Source organism: Vombatus ursinus, unplaced genomic scaffold (genome assembly GCF_900497805.2).
Source record: "Vombatus ursinus unplaced genomic scaffold, bare-nosed wombat genome assembly UNPS02014810.1, whole genome shotgun sequence".
In the NCBI taxonomy this organism is placed as follows: domain Eukaryota; kingdom Metazoa; phylum Chordata; class Mammalia; order Diprotodontia; family Vombatidae; genus Vombatus; species Vombatus ursinus.
In genome coordinates, this window is record NW_020954588.1 from 47660541 (window position 1) to 47666956 (window position 6416).

General features: G+C 34.8%; 1 protein-coding gene across 12 annotated transcripts in view; it reads right to left on the bottom strand.

The window, feature by feature from the left end:
• Nucleotides 1–1702: 1702 nt before the first annotated feature.
• Nucleotides 1703–6416, bottom strand: part of MBNL1 (muscleblind like splicing regulator 1) — a 253748-nt gene continuing 249034 nt past the window's right edge. For all 12 annotated transcript variants that reach the window (XM_027875810.1, XM_027875809.1, XM_027875815.1 and 9 more), the window contains one exon: nucleotides 1703–4329. The gene's annotated coding sequence lies outside the window, so the exon portion shown is untranslated. The remainder of the gene's footprint in view (nucleotides 4330–6416) is intronic.

The window sequence follows — 6416 nt, forward strand, 5'->3', positions numbered from 1 at the left end:
AACCTCACTTCAATCGTGTTTTTATAGGAGCTATAGAGACACTGACCTGTGATTTTACTGGGAACTCACTCCACCAGGAAGTGACTTGTCCAGGGTCATACGGGTGCATGCATCAGATCGAGACGCTAAGGCTGGTCCCCTACCACTCTACTATGCTGCCTCTCCTTCATGGTGATTTTTGTCTTAGATGAACTTTGATACATTCATTGATCTATGTGCCGTGACTCTTCCAACATTAAACTATTATCTTTGGACATCTCATTCAAATTCATGTTTTCACTAAAAGATAAGAGGGCTTATCCAACAACCAAATCAAATGGAGACAAAAATGACATACATGCTGTTTTTTTTTTTCCCTTTCATATTTCTTTGTTGCACCTAAACTGAACTGTGACAGTTCAGCGTGTCAATATCAGACAATTGTTTTTCAACCAATTTTTAAAAAATATATATTTTAGAAAACAAAGGTAAGGCACTAGGATTGAGATTCCTATTTTATGCATGAATGAAATTTGTCTACTCTCATAGAAACTCAAACACTTTGAGTGAAGAGAGCAACAAACTGAGTATGGGATATTTCTTATGGTTTCACATACTGACTGTGTTACCTATAACTGTGATATCAAAACCCAAGAGTTGGAGTTGGAGTATAAAGAATTTTTATGAAGATATATGAGGAATACACAAAACAGACACAAACAAAAATAATTTAACTTTTAACCTCCAATATAAAAATATAATTAAGAAAGAGAAGTTTTATTAGGGCAATTTTTTACTTTATTTTTCCATACAGCAAAGTCAACTATTGCAATAATAATAATAATAAAAGAAGCACAGAAAGAAATGGCAGCCAAGGACAGAATACATAATTCAAAGCGACTACAAGCAAAAGGAATTCTGTGATTACATAACAGTAAAATCAAGCATGTCTGTCCTTTCAGCAGATGAAAGTTGCAGGGTTGCAAATAAGTGCGACATCGTCATCACCTGATTGGCGTGACTGTTGGATAATACCGATAAAACTACAGCCGAATATCACTTGGTTAGTGACTTTTAAATTACAACGTGATGCAGAACGTTGTTTTACGTACTTCTGATTTTGAAAATTAAAACTGTGAAATTTGAAGTTGATTCGTTTGTTTGTTTTCACCTGCTAAAAGAACAGCTCACTAATAGCAATAAAAAAACAATCACATAACAACAATAGCTACGGTGTGCTGTTTGGTTTGCCTGTTCATGATTTTTAACTTTTTGTGAGAGTCAATACTCATTTTGAAGATTTTTGTTTTGTGAACAATAAACCACTGAAATTGTCAGAAACTGGTTTGAATAGTATATATTCTTAATATAGTTTTCTTTATTTTTTTTTGATAGTTTAAACATGCAGTAGTTTGGAATAATGTAAGGACTATCTGATCCATGATTTAACCTTAATGGTTGAAATAAGTACCTGCTATTTTTGGCAATGATCTTCAGGCATATTTGGACCAGTGGAGCGGTTGTCAGTCATGAGATCTCGGAAGGATGGCATATCTTTCCAGCTGAAAAAATCCTGGCAAACTACAAGCTGTCCACAAAAAGCAAAGCCACTTTTTTGGGAGGGGTTTGGAGTGCTAACTCTGCCACTTTTGCAAGCAATTTTGCTCAGCCTGTCATTTTTTTTTTTTATTAGCCTTAACAAAACTCCTTGTAATTATAGACGTTTTTATTCAAAATAAGATCTCACTATTATACAGGTTTCTCTCTTTTTTTTTTTTGACTATATACAGAAGTGCAAAAAGTCAACCTTCTTTCCTCAATGTTCCAACATGCTAAACTGCAGCATAATCAACCCTCAAGAGTTTGCACACACTAAAATTCTTGTTACGTAAACTTTGAGTATTTGGATTATCAACAAAAATTCCCTTGATCTATCGATTATGCAGCTTAATTATAACAAGGCCTGATATTCAGGGATTTCAAAAAATATTTAAACAATACTTTAACATTTGAAATGGATACAGTAGAAAATAAATTTTATTCTAATATCTAGGATCTAGATTTTCTTATAATAACTAATTACAAACAAAATAAATCATCAAAATATTACTCAATTGTCTGCCAGGATTGTTGCCACAGCAACAACTTAACTTCTTACTTAGCAATGATTATATAATTATAAGATATCCATATAAAAGATCTTTGTTCTTTTAATGAAAACTAGACAAGAGCTAACAATGACTGACATTCTTACACTGTAATATTAAATCTGTAAAATATAAATCATTTAGTTAACAATAATACGAATCCTTATATGACACTACATGTAATTCAAAACTGAGTATGTTATGAAAGAAAAAAAACTAATTTTTTTGTTTTTTGAAAAATTCATCAGTAAAATCTAATAAAACAAAATTTTATAAACTGAAATGGTATTCAATTGTTAATAGAAAATGAAAACAATTTTAATAAATGTAGGAAATTAAAATCTACATTTTAACAAGGAAAATAAGTAATATTCTATCATGAAACTAACTACAATAACATGTGAAGTCACCTATACTTTCTTAATACGATTGAAATTACATTGGTATGGGGTCCAACCCGTAATGTAATAATCTAAGGCTTTAATAGATGTACAGTACAATCAGTAAAATCAACACATCATTCTTATACTAGAAAGCATATCTCTCGAGCATAAAAACTTGCCGTAAACGTGGAAGTATGGAAGGTTCTATAACGGAACCTCCTCCTCTTCCATTCCACACCACACTACTAGTGACCTGGCCCCCACTTCAGCAATGCTCAGAATTGCTGAACAGGCAAAAAAAAATTATACATATACATATATATTCGTCCATATACATATATGTATATCCTCTACTAGCTGCAACATCTAACCCACGAAAAAAGAAAGAAAGAAAGAAAAAAAGAAAAAAGGAATTCCTTTGGATGAATCTATTTTTAAAAACTGAATGCACATCTATATATATTTTTAATTTTGTAAAAGGCTTTCTAAGGCTATAAGCAGTTAATCAAAACAAAACAGAAACAAAAAAAGAAAAAAAATCACATATAAAATTCACCCGAGTACTTAACCCGCCCAATTACTACTTAATTAAACCTTTACCATTTTTTTTTTTTATATTTTGGTTTAACATGCATCCAATGACAGTGCTGCTGCCTTCCTCTTTGTTTAGAGTCACCATTTTGAATGTGACTGTAATGAAGAATGGAAACAAAGTGAAACTATTTTTGCAAAGCATTTATAGTCTTTTGACTTTTGACAGAGGCTATAAATAGAAGCAAAACAAGTTCCTCAAACATTGTTTTCCTGTTACCGTGTCTCAGAAATGGCATTTCCCTTTTTATTTTTTTAAGTATCATGTTATACAGTATAATATGCATAAATATTACACTACAATGCATTAAAATAATTTTATATATATAATCTCTATATATCTATCTCTCTCTATATCTCCAGTATGTGTGAGTTTTCTGTGTTTATTTGAGAGTTTGTCTTGTGCTGCCTATGGTTACTGTATGGTTAAATGGGCCATTTCTGAGACAGCTTTGGTTTCGAAAAAAGAATGGTGCCCTTTGACTGATCGGTATTAGCAAGTAAGCAACGAAACGTGGCTCTGAAAATAATAACACTGAAGAAATAATACTCTACTTTGATGTACAGTCTATGGCACTTCATGAGAATCTTCAACAACATGGTTCTTAAAGCCATGATGTGCTTTAAAATATACACAGCTATGGTTTTGCTTGGCACATTCATCTCTGTCAGATCCCTCCCTCACCACCTCTTACAATCTATTACATTAAAAATATTACTCTTCAACAAAAATGACTGTGCATGCACACTTTTGTCTATAATGGCAATTTTAAATACAAGGTGCACCTTTGTTATTTGTAAACCTTGAAAGAAATAAACTTATTTTTTTAAAAAAATTATATCTTGGTCTACAGACGTACCAATACATGATAGAATCATGGTTACACCATAGTCTGTCTTTTCAAGATGGCGCGAGTATGTAGGAAATTAACTAGGTGGATGCATACCAAAATACATATGCATCTCTCTGTGCTAGAAAAGAGAGACAATGTTGTTCTTTTAGACATTAAGATCACCTCAGCACAAATATCAATTCAATATACAAAATATCTAGGCAACAGTGTGCAGTGGGTTTCCATGTTGTCTTTTCATCTTGATAACATGCAATAGGTGGATGCTTTACGGCTGAGGGTTTGGCTGGGTGTGTTGCGTGACAGTATATACATTATGGCTAACGACCTTGTCCTTTATTCTAACCAAGCACACTGTCCTCTTCTCTTTAGTATGATCTATAAAAAAGAGGGAGGGGGAAGAAAAAGAATCTTGTTGAATAAGATGTCTCGGCAGAACCCTCTATATCCCCACAATGCATTCCGTGGTGTCTTTCAAAGATTTCATCTCAAAGGATGGACAATTTGTTGGTGTGAAATAGATATGTTTTTACTGAGTAGTCTCAGCATATTCACAGTGTTGGAATGGTAAATGGAAAAACTGAGGAAAATGGACTTTGCCTTCTCTAAACAAGTGAAACATGACACGCTGCGGGACAGTTTTGCAATCCATGCTCCCAAACCACCCAGGAGTAAGGGAGCAAGGCCCCTTACAATTAGACTGGTACACATGTGTCACCCCTTTCATAATGCTGGTTTGTTAAGTAAGGTCCAACCTATACAGAGCTATGTTTCAGAAGAAATGGTTAGGCTTCATGCATTTAGCAATTCATGGAATAATGCACTGCATTTCAACAGGAAACCAACTGTATTAATTAGTTGCTTAATAAGCCCAAGACTAATGGACTTTGGCAGAAAAAAAACCCCAAATTTTTTCATCAGTACAAGTAATATGAAGTTTCTTTCTAAAGCTCCGAAAGAAATCTTGGAGAATTTGGGGCCTGCTGGTCTTATACCAACATTCATCAATTAATTGGTAGACTGCGCTTTTCACTGGGGTTCATTCCTTTCAAGAGTTCTTTATTCATCAAATGAATGTTTTAATCAACTGCCGTTAAACACAATTCAATGGAAGAGGAGAGACAGTACAGTTTATCATCCTTTCCCTGGTCCTTCAGAATGGCAACAGACCTTGGAGAGAATCTAGTAAAGACACATCATTTTATAGACGAGGCCATCCAGAAGGCCAGCATGACTTCAAGCCAGTTAATGGCAGAAACGCTGCCTTATTGTGTCAGGACACAGTTATAAGGTTGTGGTCATTTCTCAAAGAAACACATCATCCATTTAGTCAACAGGGTGCAATGGTCTGTGGGGGTAGGGGTGGGGAGAGACACTGAGCTAAGAGTCAGGGTCTTGAGTTCAAATGTCTGCTCTGCCAGTAGTATCCTGGTTGACCTTGTGTAAGTCATTTCATTTCATTCCTCTTGCCATTCATTTCCTCATCTATAAAACGACAGATGATGTCTAAGGACGCTTTTAGCTCTAGAATTTCAAGATCCTTGACATTTGAGTCAAAGTAAAAACACTGATACACTTTCTTATCACTACTTTTATCAGCATGCATTTCTATAGAGCTTTGCGTAACTTGTCTCTTTTGATTTCCACAACAACCCTGTGAGGTAGGTGCTGTTATTATCATTACCCCTGTACAGTTGAGGAAACTGAGGCAAATAGAGGTGAAGTGACTTGCCCAGGGTCACAGAGCTAATAAGCTTCTCAGGCAGAAATCAGACTTAGGTCTTCTTTCACTCTATCCACCATGCAACTGAGCTGGCTCAGATACTGAAAATGGCTTCCTAACGAGAAGTATAATAATTTTGGAACTGACACTTTTTAAAACTTGATATCTATAATCAGCCCTTTGCTTACGTTAATAAATAAATTATTCTTGAGAAAGAAAAGTAAATGGATCCTTTAATTTTTTGTGTGTGTGATTCTTCTCTCACAGATGGTCTTCAATATTTAGTTAAATTTTAAAACTTATAGCTTGCTACCTGCATCTATAGCCACAAATATACACATCAGATATGTAAAGTAATAGGAATAGGACTATTTTTTTTAACACATTATAACTTACCCACCAAGATGAGTGTTGTCCCCTTCAAAACAGTCACCCTGGGAGTCTAGACACTTATTCCAACAACATAATTACCATCAGAGCCAGTATTTAAGCCACACAAGGTCAGCCTCCTTAATGTATAATCATGCAATTATTCACCGGAAGTGGTAAGACCAAGCCTGATAACTCACCGGGTTCAACAGATCTACCTCCTGGCTTCCTTCAAGGAAGGCTCCAATCTCACCTTCTGCAAGAAGTCTTTCCTCATCTCCTCTAATGCTAGTGCCTTCCCTATGTTGCTTATCTCCAATTCAGCCTGTTGTTTTCATGTCATCTCCCCCACCGGATTGGGAGCTTCTTAAGG